Below are 17,381 nucleotides of genomic sequence, written 5' to 3'. Positions count from 1 at the left end.
AATAGCGAGGGGAAAATCCAAAGAAGGTATGGCTTTATCATCCCTCCGGACAGTGAGCATACTTGGCATGAATGAAGAGCTGATAGGAGCTATTCAAACGAGACAGCAAACTGATGGGATGACGCTTTCATACATAATAAACCCATTAATTACTTCTCCTGATGGACAGCAGTATGCCCTGAAAGGAAAAGAGGAAGGAGCCGATGATCATATTCAGTTTGACAGGTGCTCTCTGAGCAGCCTGTCATTGTGAAGAGAATCCAGGAAGAGCTGCAGCTCTGGAATGTGATCAGGTAGAATGGGCAAGAGTTGTTTTGACAGGCAGTTAAGTGACGAATTTGGGGAGGAAAAAAAGAGCTGAGCAAAGAGGAAGCTGGAATAAGGTTCCAAAATGCTGGTGAAAATGTTCATTGTTTTCCTCCTGTTCATCCTTTTGGCTGGAAGAAAACACTCTGCATTTTACCTTTGCATTATTTGCAGAAATTCCGCTGAGTTGTTTTCTCATAATCTAGTTTTCCCTAAAGAAGGAACATAATTTTAAAAAATCCCATGGGATAGAAAAATATATTGTGAGTTTTAAAAATTTGTAGCAGGGAAAAGGCTGCTTTTTTGTGAAAAGGCACACCTGTTTTTACATGTCTTTTGGGCACATGCATTTTGTTGCTTTGGAATAGAACATTATGAGTCATCACTTAGTATAAAATTTTAGCAGGGTGTTTATTTAAAAATATTATATGGAATTCTGAGGAGCTGTATAAAAGAATAGATCTAAAGAGTGTCAGTTTTATAATTTTTGTACTTCATTTTTTAAATAAAACAGGATTTTTTTTCCTTTTCCTACCTTTTCATAGAGCCCTTTCAGGGGTGTTTCGGGACAATAAATGCTTTTTAAATGTTTTTTTAAAATTATTAAAAACTTCACCTTACACAAAACTGTGAAAAAATAATGTATGAACTTCCATCAACCCATTACCTGGATTCAACGATTACCAAGTTCTTGCCATGTTAGCTTCGTTTAACTTTTTTTTCTTAGTTGAAACATTTTAAAGCAAATCTCATTCCATCCTTACATACATTAGCATGTATGGACACCTCACATAACCACTGTTCCGTTGTCACACCTAATAGTAATTATAATCAACAGTAGTTAATAATGAGGTTAATTGTTAATAATTCTTTGGGGTCATATGATATCCGGCCTATTTCAGATTTCTCCTGTCTCAGAGATGGTGTCTTGATCAGGTTTTTTTTTTTTTTTTTTTTTTTTAATTAGAATCTAGGCAGGGTCCATATATTATATTTAGTTGTTAGGCATTAGAATTTTAAACACTAATTTAGATCACATGTAACGAAGAAATAAAATTTAGTTTTATAGCAGTCTTCTATGCACATTTATAATAGGAATATCTAGATAAGAGAACATATCTCCAGAATATTTTCTTGAACTCTTGCCCACTTAACATTATGCACGGTAATGATAGCTGAAAAGGAATGTAATTTTCTGTGGTTATGACTAGCTGTTGGTTAGGTTCATTACTCTGCAAGTTTTTCATGATTTGTTCTGGAGTATGAGGTCTAAAATTCTGCCCCAAGCTATTGAGTCTACCTTTTAGGCTGGGCAAATTCAATCAAATTCCAGGGTCAGTTCTACTTAATTGCTGAAAAAGACCATCTTGCCTATTTACCTTATCAAACACAGTAGAACATTGTTGTAATAAATACTCCCAAGTTTCAAACCACTGATTATTAAACCAAGTTTCAACAGTTGAATGTGACTTAGAGTTCTGTGAAGATCTAAAAATAGAGAAGTAAAAATCAAATGGGCCATTGTGTTGATGAGAACCAGTGACTCTAATATTATATAATTATACATAATTATATAAATTGTTTTATAATTTTTCTCATAATATCAGGTTTTTCCTTTAGTATGAATTTTTATTTTCCTGTAAGACTGGAACTCCCAGCTCCTTTTTGAAAACGCAGAGCATTTGGCGGTCTACTTGCGTTTTCCTGGAATGTAGTAACATAAGTTCCTGAAATAACTGTGTGGGGCACTGTACCCCACCGAAATTGGTTCTCATTCGGATTCTCTGTTTCTCTCTGATCCCACCCATTCTTCCTCTGTCTCCATCTTTTAAATTGGCTAGATGAATGAGAATGGGGAAGGTGAAATATGGGGAGCCATTGAATGGGCGTGGATGGAACTTCTACCTAGGCTCAAAGTCACTATCGAGGACCATGCTTCCAGTTCTGTGGAATAATACTGCTCTCCAAAGGCTCTGTCTCCTGCTGCATATCATGTTATGACATGATTGTTTGGTAGCTTTGTGTAACACTTTCTTATATTCTCAAACAATCCCTTTGAAAGCTTTGTCCTTACTTAAATGTTGCTGAACAAGCAGTGTACGTGTTTTATTACCTACCTATGTGCTTTATTGAAAGTTTGTGAAAGAGTTACTATGACCATTATATACAAATAAACTAAAGGAAAAAGGCTTCTTTTTCCTAAGCCATTTCTGTAATTTCCCCCCTTGATCATTTATAATGCAATACCAATATTAGGTGGCATTTTGCAAATATGCAGTTTTTACTATAGAACGCTGTATAATTGGCGACAGAGTGGCTATAGAGGGAACTAGACTAATAGATTAGGAGTATATTTTGGGTATAAGTCCTCACTCTATTTCCAATCATTATTTCCCAGTGCACTAACTATAAACTGAATTAATAGGAAAACAGTGACTCAGGCAGTGACCCTGTAGAGTTCCGAACCAAAGAAATAGGTGCACCTCAGCCATTGTGTGAATCATTTTTTCCGAAAGCATGGAGTTGTTCCTGTGAATAGTATTATTCAGAGATCTAATTTGTCAAGTAGTTAGTTGGGCAGGTGGCTTGTCTCTCATTGTCCCCCACCCCCATATGAGGGGAAGGAGGGAAAGTCTCAGAAAAATGAACTTGACGCTCTTTCTGATACATATAATAAAGCACAGGTTTTGTTGTTGTTGTTCAGATGTCTCAATTCCCATCTCCCATTTTGCAACTGCCTTTATTCTCATATTTGATCTAAACTCCCATTTCTGTTATAAAGTTGACCAGACAACTTAGGAGTTTCATAGGCTTTATAGATTTTTAAAACACTTTATGTATAATAAGATTAATGATTATTTTCCTCCTCAAAATTCTTCCTTGCATGAACGTTTGGTCCACACCTAGAAGTGTGGTCATAGGTGATCTTGAGCCTTCACAAAACTATAACAGCTTTTATAAGGAAAAAGAAAAAACAGTCCCCTCTTTATGCTCTTCAGTTCTTAAGTGAGTGGGATTTGTGGTTAAAGATTTCTTCTGTAGCAACTACCTATTTTTAGGGCAGTTTAAATATTCATAATCTCAACTGAGTGTGATTATTTTTCAGTTAATAAACCAAGAAAAAAAGTTGTGCTTTAAGGGAGTATTGTAGAATCATGCAAGCTCTTTCTAGAATACATATATTTTCTTGTTGCTTTAGTGAAAGACATCAAGTCTTTGTTGGCTTACCTGGGTCATTCTAGATCATTCTAGCCTGTAAAAACTAACAACTACTTCCTAGTTCGTTACTGGGTACATGACAGTGCTCTAGGTCCTTAGAATGTTCAGTGCACCTACTTTCACAGCTTTGATGCAGACTGTTGTTTGTTTTATAAAGGAGGAAACTGAGACGTGGAGAGCTTAAGTAACTTAAGTTGACTTAGCTAGTAAGATGTTGAACTGTGATATGAATCCAGGCAAGGTGGTTCCAGAGCCCAGAATCCAGAGAGATTCCAAACTGAGAAAAAAAGATGATGGAGCTCTTCCCTTTGATGTGAGACTCCTAGCAGAATTCTGAAAGAGTGGTGGCTCTGGCATCACCAACCTTCTACCACAATGAGATCTGCAGATTCGGGGGTACCTGATGACTGGCAGATGATCCTACAAATTGACTATTTGAGAAAAAGATACTGAGTTTAATATAGAATGAATGTTTCCTTTTTTTCTTCCATGCTAAGAGTTTATAAAGGGGTGGTTTTTTCTTTCATTCTGTTCTTTCATAGTCTCTCAAGTAGATATGCTTTAGAATACTAGTCATTTAAGTTTAAATTAAAAAAAAAATGTTAAGTACATGTGATGTTAGGAGAGGATGTGAACCAGACTTGTTGGTACTCTACTATAAAATTATTAGGAAACCATTGCTTTCTTCAGATGTATCTCATCCAGATAAATGGATCCCATTTTTATCTTCTTTTATTTTATTAAAAAAAAATGTTTATTTACCTTTGAGAAAAGGAGGGGCAAAGAGAGAGGGGGGACAGAGGATCCGAAGCAGGCTGCACGCTGACAACAGCACGATGCGGAGCTCGAACTCAGGAACTGAGAGATCATGACTTGAGCTGAAGTCGGATGCTTAACCAACTGCGCCACCCAGGCGCCCCTCCATTTTTATCTTCTTATTTGGACTTTTAAGAATGTCTCCTTTTTGGGGCGCCTGGGTGGCGCAGTCGGTTAAGCGTCCGACTTCAGCCAGGTCACGATCTCGCGGTCCGTGAGTTCGAGCCCCGCGTCGGGCTCTGGGCTGATGGCTCAGAGCCTGGAGCCTGTTTCCGATTCTGTGTCTCCCTCTCTCTCTGCCCCTCCCCCGTTCATGCTCTGTCTCTCTCTGTCCCAAAAATAAATAAACGTTGAAAAAAAATTTTTTTTGAAAAAAAAAAGAATGTCTCCTTTTTAAACTTCTTTAGTTTGTTGCTTTACCAGAGCATTCCCCTGTTTCACTCAGCTAAGGCCTTCACCTGTGTCCTAGTTTGGCCCTTTCCAGTCTGCCCTTCAGATTTTGACTTCTCCTAATGAACTGTAGACCACCACTAGAGGTCTCCAGACCTCACTTTAGAAAGCTCTGATTTTGTAAATTAAACAATAAATAAATTAAAATGTTTCAAAAATAAATAAAAATAAAAAATAAAACTCCCCAAAAGTAAAAAAAAAAAAAAAAAAAAAAAAAAAAAGAAAAAAAAAAAGAAATCTCTGATTTTATAGACACAACCCATTAAGTGGAATAAATATGTTCCCTGGGAGATTAGTTACTGGTATTTCCCCTTAAATACTAATTAAGTGCTTCTATGTTCTAGGTTCTAGATTATGCTATGTTCTGAGGGTAGATTAAGAAAATGGTGAGGTCTCCCCCCTGGAGAACCCTGCAGTCTACTGGGGACACTGAAATGTGAACATAACAGCCACAAAAATGCGTGTTAGGCATGGCCACATCACATACTTTTAGATCCCTATTACCAGAATCCTTCAGATTTCTAGATTTATCAAAGTGCCACTGATGCTCTTGAACTTTCCTGTAGCTCTTCATCTATACTGAGATCACTTCTGCTTTCTTGATCAAGCCCGATGATGTGTCTTCATCAATATGGCAGGGAGCCATTCTCTGGGACAGCAGGATTATTTGGCTAGGCTCTGGTTTTTGTTTTCTGATGCCCTTCTCAGCAGCTCTATGCATCTGATCTTTAGGGAACAATTTCATACAAGAGTCCACTTCTCCCAATCCCAGGGAACAAAGCAAGCCCCATAACTTAGAGCCTTCTGTATCCATTTTCCTTTACTAGAGAAATTTTTTAGGAAGGGTCTGTGTCCCATTTTCATCCCTGGTATGTTAGGGATATTTAAATAGAGAAGTGTCTCATTGTAACATGCTTACTAGTAATATGCTTATAGACATATTGTGAATGATCCATGAAAAACTCCTAGCAAAGTGCCTGGGACATCGCTGGCAAGTGTTAAATAAATGTCGGCAGTTGTCATTATTATTATTATGGAACTTAATTTAATTTTAGTGCTGGAGGGGACTTCAGAGATAATGTAGTCCAACCACCCATTTTACACAGTAAGTTTTAGTGCTATTTTCTTTTTCATACAAAACAGTGGAGCTGTTTGGAGTGGTTTTCTCTTACGTAGTGCTATCTGTTTTATATTAGGAAGACCCAAATTTTGGTTCAGTCGTTATCAGCTTAATGGCTATACTAGTTCATAATGATTTTTATGTGGGTATTTTGAACTAAATAGCAATTGTGAATTTTAAAAGAAGTTAAGGGTGAAATTGGAGAAGCATTAAACAAAATAAAATCCTGGCAATTTGTTAGCCTTTCTTCTGTAACAATGTTCCAGAGGGAGTTGTGAACATTGTAGACTAGTGACCTTCTGGATGGCAGATCTATTTTTTTTAAAGTGTAGAATACTTGAATACTTAGGTGAACAATTATGGAAGAGAAGGTAGCTTGATTTTAGACATAAATAACTATATGGATGGCTAGAAACAAGTGGGTTTTATTTTATTAGATTTAAAAATATATTTGGACAAAGTTTACACCTTAAATTCTATTTTAAAAACCTGAATAAACACTAACTATATAAGTAATCTTGGGGACCTTTATGTGAATAGGTCATTTGTCTGAGCCAATAACAAAACTACAGGAATAGATATCATTTCTTGGAATGGAGGAACTTTGGGCATTCTCTACAAGTTGAGACCATTTTCATGCAATGTTTGTTTGTTTGTTTGTTTTTAATTATTTGAAAGACAGAGGTAAAAGATGGGTCCCAGGATTGGGTAATAATACATAAAACTGCCTGGGCTCTAGTTTAGAGCTCTATGAGTTAGAAGTGGTAGATGCATTTTAATGTAGGCATGAGTAAGTGAAAATAATCTCGATCATGACTATGTGATGTTATGCAGAAAGATAAGGGGGAAATTAAAGGTTTTAAGCAAGGGCATGCCATGATTTGCTATGTTTAAAATTTTTTTTTTTTGTTTATTTATTTTTGAGAGAGAGAGAGAGAGAGAGAGAGAATGAGCAGGGGAGGGGCAGAGAGAGAGAGGAAGACACGGAATTTGAAGCAGGCTCCAGGCTCTGAACTGTTAGCACAGAGCTGGATGCAGGGCTTGAACTCAAACTGCAAGATGATGACCTGAGCTGAAGGTGAATGCTTAACCAACTGAGCCACCCAGGTGCCCCTGATTTGCTATGTTTTTAAAAGATCTCTCTTGACTCCTGTGTGCCATGGTAAGAAATTAAGAAATTGGTAGAGTAGTAAGGAGATTATTGTAATGGTCTGGGCAAAATATGATGGTTCCTATCTTAGCTTGGGCTGCTATACCAAAATACCATAAACTGATGGTTTAATCAACAGACATTTGTTAATCATAGTCCTAGGGGCTGGGAAGTCCAAGATCAGGGTGCCAGCATGGTCAGGTTCTGGTGAAGACTGTCTTCCTGACTTGCCAATGTCTGCCTTCTTGCTATGTCCTCACATAGCAGAGAGAAGGATGTTCAGGTTTCTTCTGGGGTCTCCAGTGTCATGACCTACCCCTTCCCCAGGCTCTACCTCCTACGCTTATCACACTGTAGGGTTAGGGACTCAATATAAGAATTTTGGTGGTGCACAAACAGTCTGTGACCTAGACTCAGGTAGTAACAATGGAAAAGTAACAGAGTGGACAGAATAGAGGAAAATTTTGGAGGTGTAAAAGGTAGAACTTGGTGATGAATTCGGTGTCTGGGTTTGATGGAGAATGAAGGGTTGAGAATGACTCTCAAAAGTCTGCTTCAGTAAGAGGATGAAGTAAGTGGGTGGAGATGCCATTTGCTGAAATGGAGGAAGCCAGATGAAGAGCAGCTTTGGGAAAGGGAAGATTGAGAGAGAGAATATTGAATAGGATGAGCTGTGGATCTGATAATTTTTTTTTCTTTTAAAATTTTTATTTAAATTCTAGTTAGTTAACATACAGTGCATTACTAGCTTCAGGAGTAGAATTCAGTGATTCATCACTTCCATAGAATACCCACTGCTCATCATTAATACCCATCACCCATCTAGCCCATCCCTCACCTCCCTCCATCAACCCTTAAGAGTCTCTTATGGTTTGTTTCCCTCTCTGTCTCCCTCCCCCCCATATGTTTGTTTATTTATTATTGTTTTCTTTCTTAAATTCTACATATGAGTGAAATCATGGTATTTGTCTTTCTCTGACTTATTTCACTTAGCATAATACACTCTAGTTCCATCCACATTGTTGCAAATGGAAAGATTTTATTCTTTTTGATGGCTGAGTAATTTTCTGTTGTTTATATATACCACATCTTCCTTATCCATTATTCATCAGTTGATGGACATTTGGGCTCTCTCCATAGTTGGGTTATTGTTGATAATGCTGCTATAAACATTAGGGTGCATGTACCTCTCTTAATCTGTATTTTTGTACCCTTTGGATAAATACCTAGTAGTGCAATTGCTGGGTCATAGGGTAGTTCTATTTTTAACTTTTTGAGAGACCTCCACACTGTTTTCCAGAGTGGCTTCTCCAGTTTGCATTCCTCCTGCAGTTGTCTTTTCTTTCCTTTCCTTTCCTTTCCTTTCCTTTCCTTTCCTTTCCTTTCCTTTCCTTTCCTTTCCTTTCCTTTTCTTCCCCTTCCATTTCCCCTTCCCCTTCCCTTCCTTTTTAAATAGGTTACACGCTCAGCATGAACCCCAGTGTAGGGCTTGAACTCATTACTCTGAGATCCTGAGCTGACATCAAGAGTTGGATGCTTAACCCACTGAGTGACCCAGACACCCTACACCTGTTGTTTCTTGTGTTGTTTAATTTTAGCAATTCTGACTGGTATAAGGTGGTATCTCATCATGGCTTTGATTTGTATTTCCCTGATAATAAGTGATGTTGGGAATCTTTTTATGTGTCTGTTAGCCACCTGGATGTCTTTGGGAAAAGTGTCTATTCATATCTTTTGCCCATTTCTTCACTGGATTGTTTGTTTTTTGGGTGTTGAGTTTGATGAGTTCCTTATTGATTTTTGGATACTATCCCTTTATAAGATAGGTCATTTGCAAATATCTTCCCCCATTCTGTAGGCTGCCTTTTAGATTTGTTGATTGTTTCTTTCACTGTGCCAAAGCCTTTTATGATGATGAAGTCCCAGTAGTTCATTTTGGCTTTTGTTTCCTTTGCCTCTGGCAACGTGTCTAGTAAGAAGTTGGTCTGGCTGAGGTCAAAGAGGTTGCTGCTTATGTTCTCCTCTAGGATTCTGATGGTTTCCTGTCTCACATTTAGGTCTTTATGGATCTGATAATTCTTATCTTCTCAAAAACTTGAGGCATGTGAAAGAATACAATCTTTATATATGAGCATCAATATACTCTTAAGTGTTACTTTTGTGAAGAGATCTTTTTCTGTGTTTCACATAATGGTTTTTAACCTCGCCTTTTTTTTTTTTTTGTCTTCACTATTTACATGTAACACATACTCATCATAACTGCTCTCCCTGCAGGTATTTCAGGGAGGTAGGAAAAGAACTGATAAATCAGTTTCCCTGCATGTGGTGTGATTGGAAAAAGCACTGTAGGAATGAGTATCATGTACTCTTCCACCTCTTCCCCAAACCTGCTTGAGAATCATTTCCTTAAAATCTTCCGTGAATGGCTTTTGACATGTTCACATTTCTTTAAATGCTTTAAAAAAATGTATTGGTCACACTGGTTCATAGGTAGGAGGGGCTCTCAGATGGTCTGGGCACCTCCATTTTCTAGGTGAGAATACTAAGCATCTGAGAGGTTGGCATTTACTTAAGAATGCAGATCTTGTGGCTGGTTAGCAGGAGGTATGTTGAATAGTAGAACTCCAGGAATCAGAATCCCAGCCTATAATTCTTTCCATGACACATGCTCTTGAATTCTCAATTTCTCTCATAGGAGAAATTCTTGTGAATAATACAAAAAAATGAAGTATGTTTTATAAGAAATACATTTGGTAAGGTGAAAAATTATATTGTCCCTGTAGAGAGATTTTACGTTTACAATTTGATATGGGGTTGATTCTTGAGTCCTTAGTCGAGCAGTTTAACACCTAAAAGTATCTGCATTGTTCTAGGCACTGGATGTATAAAGGTGACTACGGATAAACTGTTCCCAAGCAGCTGATGGAGTGAGAGAGACAAACATACAAATGAAAAACATTGCCCTTAGTGTGATAGTTATTAGAGCGTTTATAGAATAAGAGGGAACATGGGGCTTCCACACAGTGGGGAAATAGCTAATTTCACTGGGAGAGATCAGGGTGGCTTCCTTGGAGGAGTTGTGTTAAGCTGAGTTGGGGGTAGACATTGGCTATGTACTCTTTGAACTACCCTGACCCCCCTGCCCCGGGAGCTAATTTTATTTTTCTTGTTGATCCCAAAACATTAACAAGAGCCTTGTTGTATGCTAAGTGAAGAATATAAGTTTGGGATTATTATCTGTAAAGCATTAAAAATATTTCTAATGGAAGTGGCAAGAAAATCGGCCACACACACACCGACTCTCTCTTCCTCTCTTTAACCCAGGTATTCTAGTTGCCATAACAACCTGATCGTGTAGTGCATTTGCTACTGTGGTGGACATTGTGTCAGCAGGTTCCATTGTAAACTGCAGTTTTCAGGATTTGAAAAATCAACATCGTATTCACTGACATGACATATAAAATTCCATCTGCTGATTGGCTTTGTTTACCCTTATAATTGAATATCAAAAGTCATTCTCCTCTCTGGTCATGTCAAAAAAGTCCATTTGTTTGTTCAGTGTCTAGGATTCTGCTTTTGGTTGTGAATATCTTATTGCTAAAGGAAATCTCTGTATCTGATCAAGTTATCTTAGTTTGTAATTTGGAAATTGAGGCTCTGAAGGGCTAAATGACTTTCCTATGGGAACACAATTCACCAGGAATTTACTAGTTGATCCACTACAGCTCTGATGGTATTGGAGTTCAGCAGCATCTTGTTCTTAGTGAGCTCTCTGAGCTTTGGTTAAATCTCACAACTCATGTAAATATGTGTCTCTGTGTATTTGATGTATGTCCTGTCTTGTCTAGTAACATCCTTTGGTGTTACACACTGAGGCGTGTAAACTTGTTTGTATGTCTGTCCAATCTCCACCAAGTTGAGCTTCTCAGGGTCGGACGCTGCACTGTACTTACCATGATTTCTCCAGAATTTGCTGGGAAGGATCAGCTCCTCCTCTTCTTCTTTCTTGCTCTGACTCCAGTTCACCTGGCTTCTGATCTTTGTTGTCTGTTCCTACTCCTTTGACCTAATGACCTGTTACTGGCTGTTGTAGTCTGACTCTAGGACTCACGTCCACAGGGGAGCATAGGAGATGAGGACAGAGGATGTAGTGAGGGGGACAGAGGGGGGGTGTTCTAGGTGGAGGGAGAAGCACATGGAACCATCTGGAAACACCAGAGAGCTTGGTGCTTGGAGGGCTGTGGGCTTTGAATAAAGTACAGGGAGAGGTGGGAGAGACATTAGAGCTGTCCAGGCTACTAAAGGTAGGCTTGGACTGGACTTCCTACTAAGGAATTTGAACTTCATCTGGTAGGTAATAGGGACCTATTAAAAGGTCTTAAGTAAGGGATTGATATGAAGAGATTACCTAAAAATGAAGAGTCTTGGAGACTGAACTATGCATGGAAAAAAAGAGAGGCACGGGTAGATATACATTCTCTGAAGTAGGAAAATGTAAGCACAGAGGAGAGAGCAATTATTGATGCCTGGGGTGTGATGACAGGGAACTTGTACAAAAGAGGTGATATTGCAGCTGGATTTTAGTGGGTAGCCAGGATTACACCAGGCGGGGACGTGGGGGAGATGGCATTTGAGAGATGAGAAGCAGCCTTTGTTCAAACAAAGGATTGGAGGCAAGAACACGCTTGGTATGTTAGCAGTACCCTGACTGTGCCGATGTTGGTGCAGTGTGAGCTCCAAAGGGGCCCATGGCTTGAGATCAGATTGGATGTGTTGGGCTGAGACCAGGTTACCAGAAGTTTTGATGCCCTGCTAAGGACTAGAGACTTTATGCTCCACATAGATAGAAGGGAGCCATGTTTGTTTTTGTTTTTGTTTTTGTTTTTTTTAAATTTTTTTTTTTTCAACGTTTATTTATTTTTTTTGGGACAGAGAGAGACAGAGCATGAACGGGGGAGGGGCAGAGAGAGAGGGAGACACAGAATCGGAAACAGGCTCCAGGCTCTGAGCCATCAGCCCAGAGCCTGACGCGGGGCTCGAACTCCCTGACCGCGAGATCGTGACCTGGCTGAAGTCGGACGCTTAACCGACTGCGCCACCCAGGCGCCCCATGTTTTTGTTTTTTTTAAAGCAGCAAGAAGACATTGAACTGACGTAGAGAAATAGCTCTGGCAGTGTAGAGACGGAGTCGGACAAGGTGGGAATTGCCAGCATGGAGCAAAGGCAGGGAGGGAGTGGAAAGGGAGCTTTCCCATTCAAGCTCCTGGTGGATTATTTTGCCATTTATCAAGGTTAGGAAAATAGGAAGAGGAGACCCATTTGGGTTAAAGATGATATTTATTATTTTATTACTTATTTTTTGGGGGGTTAAAGATAGTATTTAAAGAATTGTATCTAAATTAACAAAATGATGTGTAATTTACTTATAAACTGCTCAGATCCTAAGCCAACATTTTGACAAGTGTTGACAATTGTATACACCTGTGTAGTCACCACCGCAAACAAATAGAATAGTGGTGCTTGACCTTGAGTATGCGTCACATACAGGAGGGTGGCTTGTCAGGCACAGGTTGTTGTGTCCCTCCCTGCCACCCCTCCCCCCCACCCCCAGAGTTTCAGATTCAGTAGGTCTGGGGCAGGAACTTGAGAATTTACATTTCTAACAATTTCCAGATGCTGCTAGTTCAGGGACAGCACCTTGAAAATAGCTGCTATGAAACATTACCATCATCACTCCAGAAAGGCCTTTTCTCCCCACCCCACCTGCCCTCCACTCCCTGTCGCCCTCCACTCCCCAGGGAACCTGGCTTGCTTTCTGTCGCCATGATTAGTTTGACTAGTCTTTAAAGGCAAGCAAATAGGATTAGGCAGTATGTATTCTTTTATGTCTGATTTTTTCCACACAATGTAATGATTTTGAGATTCACCCATATTGTTGCATGTAGTTTATTCCTTTTTATTGCAGACTAGTTTTGATCATATGAATATAGCACAATTTGTTCATCAGTTCTCCTGTCCACAGATATTTCCCTAGTTCCAATTTTGTGCTATTATGAAGACAACTTCTATGAACACTATGTACAAGTCTTTTGGTGGCTGTATGCTTTCATTTCTCTAGGAGTGGACATGCTGGGTCATAGGGTAGATTTCTGTTGAGTTTTCTAAGAAACTACCAAATAATTTTCTATACTGGTTGTGATGTGACTAGTTGAGTTGTGATTAAATGTTCATTGACTCTTGTGAGGTTGCTAGATATTGACTAGACTGAAGGCTTAGAAAAGGCTATGGGGCGCCTGGGTGGCTCAGTCAGTTGGGCATCCAACTTCAGTTCAGGTCATGATATCATGGTCTGTGGGTTTGAGCCCCGTGTCAGGCTCTGTGCTGACAGCTCAGGGCCTGGAGCCTGCTTTGGATTCTGTGTCTCCCTCTCTCCCTGCCCCTCCCCTGCTTGTGCTCTGTCTCTGTCTCTCTCTTTCAAAAATAAATAAACATTTAAAAAATTTTTAAAAAAAGAAGAAAGGGCTAGGTTGGACAGGGAAGTTTGACAGACTTAACCTTTGGGGCGTACACATAGTTAATCAACAGTGATGCAACTCTTCTCTCAAACCCGAACACAACTTAAATCTGTGGTTGGTCTTAAAAAATGTGGATTAGTATTCATTCAAAGAACATTTATTAAGCGTTTATTGTTTGCTAGTCACATAAGGGTACTTGGGTCCCCAATACCTGCCCCAAAGAGCTCACAGATAAAGGAAATTTCTGTCCTTTCAGAAGGTGTAAGGCAATGCCTTAGCTCTCAACTGCTCTTAATTCTAGTTTGTCTCAATACCGTTACACCAGAAATCCTAAGCACCAGGGGATCATGACATAAGCAAAAAACTCCAAAGCATTTCAAATCATTGGGAAAAAGATGGATTTGTTAATCAGTGATGTTAGCACAGGTGGAGTCACCAATTGGAAAAAGAGTGGGATTCAAAACTCATACCATGTCACAGGATCGAGTCCACGAGGGTCAAAATTTTAGTGTAAAACAAAAAAACCATAAAAGTCTTAGAACGAATCACTGCCAAATTGTTTTGTAATGTCAGAATGGGGAGAGTCTTTCTGAATATTTCACAAAACCCAGAAACCATAAAAGACCATTAAATTTGATTACATAAAAATTAAGAATTTTTGCCTGGCAAAGCCATGCTGAAAGACAAATGACTACATACATGGGGTGGGGGTTGGAGAGAGGATTGTAGTTCCTGTGATAGAGAACCAATTGCCAATGTATGTATAATGAGTTTTAACAACCTTGTTGAACATGGGCCAAGGCTGTGAGCAGACTGTTCACAGCACATGAAATTCAAATGGCTCTTAAACATGTGAGGAGATGCTCAACCCACTCATGATAAGAAAATGCAAATTACGTTAAACCAGAAGACATATTTTCAGCTCTCAGACTGACACACCAGAAAGTTTGTTGAGCTACCGCGTTGGCAAAGGTGAGGATGCGTGGTGTTGGGAGACACGTGTTCGGGTCGAAGGAATAACAGGAGCAGGAGGTGGGGGCTCAAAAGTAGGGTCTGCAAGTTCAAAGAGGGCAGGGAATGTAGAGGCAAGCCTGTTGCCAGTAGCACGGAGCGACAGCAGGAAACCGACGTCAGGGGAGAAGACAGGGAAACCAGACACGTCCAGGCGAGAACTGGAAGTGCTCATCTGTGTGGAAGCAAGCAGCCCTGCAGGGACCAGCTCCCCAGAGTGGCACTTGAAATGACTGACCCAGGGTCACCACAAGAGGTTACATTATGCCCAAACAGTGAAATGGAGTTTTAAATGAAACAGATGTCACACACCCAATAAATGATCATTTAAAGAGATTTCTTTTGCAGTTACCTCAAATTTAAGTTTTAGAGAATACTTTGTATTTGAAGATGCTGAATAAATGAAGTACGTCTCTTACTATTTTAGTTGCTTATTGCCATTGTCAGATTCTCCTATGGTGAGTTATGCTACATCACTGGATGTTTAGGACGATGGTGGCCAGTGAGAGACCCCGTTGTCTCTCTTTGCTTGCCAGGGAACAGCTAACATAGTTACTGACTGGGAGACAGATGAACTACCACTGGTTGATTTTGGAAAAGCAAGTAATAGGCATTAAATGAACAGAATGGTGCTTTTTATTTTTTTATTATTTTTTAAAATTTTTTATTAAAATTTTTTTTAAGGTTTATTCATTTTTCAGAGACAGAGAGACAGAGCGTGAGTGGGGGAGGGGCAGAGAGAGAGAGAGGGAAACACAAAATCTGAAGCAGGCTCCGGGCTCTGAGCTGTCAGCACAGAGCCCGATGCCGGGCCGAACTCACAGATGGCCAGATCATGACCTGAGCTGAAGTCAGACACTCAACCGACTGAGCCCCCCAGGCACCCCGGTGCTTTTTATTTTTAATTCCCTTTCTCTTCCCTCCCGTCCTATTTCTTTTTCCCCCCTCCTCATATTTCTTATCCTTCTTTTATCACTCCTGCTTCATTGCCCATTTGACTCTCAGAAAACGAGAATTCATGATGCTGTATCACTTTTCATGACTACTTCAGCATCGGAGGCAAAAGGTTAGCCCAGATAACTATTTGCGGTACCTTCTGGTCTGGGATGTTATCATTCTCTGCAGCACTCCATGGTTTTAAGCATTGTACATTGTGGATTATGCCTTCAGATTTGATAAGTATTAGGGGCAAATAGGGCACCAAATATTTAATGAGTTTCCTGTCTGCTTACATTCCTAACAAAGAATACAATTATATGCTGAAACCAAAAAGTTACCTTCATTTACATTTTCCTTCTCACAATTTGATTGCTATCTAGAGATAAAAAAAAAACAACAACAACCAAACCAACTAATCCTGTGCCCAAGTATATTTCAATAGTCCTTCTCAGTCACTAAGGCAAAAGCTGAAGCAGAAAGATAAACTAAGAGAGTACTTCTAATGCTGATCAGTATAGATCCTACAGGATTTTCTGATAGGCAAGACTGCAGGTGTTGTTAAAAAAAAAAACAAAAAACAAAAAACAAACCAAACTGTGATAAATAAGTATCTTCTATGTTGTCTGAAAATTAAGGGTATCATTTTGTATTGGATTCTTGGACAGGTAGTCATTGTCCATTAGAAAACATAATGACTGGGGAGCCTGGGTGGCTCAGTCAGTTGAGCATTGACTCTTGGTTTCAGCTCAGGTCATGATCTCTCGGTCCCATGGGATTGGGCCCCATGTCAGACTCTGTTCTAGCAGAGTGGAGCCTGCTTGGAATCATCTCTCTCCCTCTGCCCCTCCCTCACATGCACATGCATGCTGTCTCTCAAAAATAAATAAATAAGCATTTAAAAAAATGAAGCCTAAAAAAGAAAAAAAGAAAACCTAATGACTGAGAAATATAGATACTGATAATTCAGGTATCATTCCTCTCAACAGTTGAGTGTGTGAGACTAGAAGTAGATGGAGAAGTCTGTTTTACTAATACTGGGAATCTATATGTCCTTGGAAACAAAGCAAAACAAAATACTTTTTTTTTTAATAATTAAAATTTTTATTTAAGTTTATTTATTTATTTTGAAAGAGAGAGAAGGTGTGAGGCAGGGAGGGTCAGAGAGATAGGGAGAGAGAGAGAATCCCAGGCAGACTGCTCGCTGACAGCAGAGAGCCCAATGTGGGCCCTGAACCCAAGAACCGGGAGATGATGACCTGAGCAGAAGTTGGAAGCTCAACTGTGACTGAGCCACCCAGGCACCCCTGAGTCGTTTCCTTTTTAGCTCCATGTGAACAAGGGTCCTGTCAAACTCGGTGTCCGTGTGGGTAGCTTTCTTTCTAAGGTACTATGTTAGGCACTCAAATACAGTTACTGGTTGATTGACAGACTTTGGCCTGCATCATTCTCCTCGGTGGGACAGTGTCGTTTCCACATCTAGTTCAACCATCTCCGAAAATAAGATGAGGTTGAATTGTTGTACAAAAACCTAATGCTTGTTTAATCTCTGTTTTTCCATTGACGCTGTTCTGGGAGCCATTTCTTTTTTTTTTTTTTTAAAGAGTGAATACTATTTCATCATTTATGCAATTTTGTATCTTTTCAGACATACATTATCATTTTTTTGCCATGGAATGCATTGATGTCTGACTCAGAGAAGGCTGAAATTGTAACGAATGAGACTTAATTTCTAATCTCTCTCTCATCAGCAGATGCTACAGGTGCTATCAATTATAGAGAAGCATCTACAGATGGGGACGTAGGATACATGTAGGACTCGGCGTCTAATAGGTCCTGCAGTGGGTTGCAAGGTGTA

General features: G+C 39.5%; 1 protein-coding gene across 1 annotated transcript in view; it reads left to right on the top strand.

Annotated features, from left to right (window-relative positions):
• The window catches only part of AVEN (apoptosis and caspase activation inhibitor), a 202,019-nt gene that overhangs the window by 84,486 nt on the left and 100,152 nt on the right, over positions 1-17,381 (top strand). The gene's annotated exons all lie outside the window — the stretch shown is intronic.

This window comes from Leopardus geoffroyi, chromosome B3, assembly GCF_018350155.1.
Source record: "Leopardus geoffroyi isolate Oge1 chromosome B3, O.geoffroyi_Oge1_pat1.0, whole genome shotgun sequence".
NCBI classification, from domain to species: Eukaryota; Metazoa; Chordata; class Mammalia; order Carnivora; family Felidae; genus Leopardus; species Leopardus geoffroyi.
This window is presented reverse-complemented; position numbering and strand designations above follow the sequence as displayed.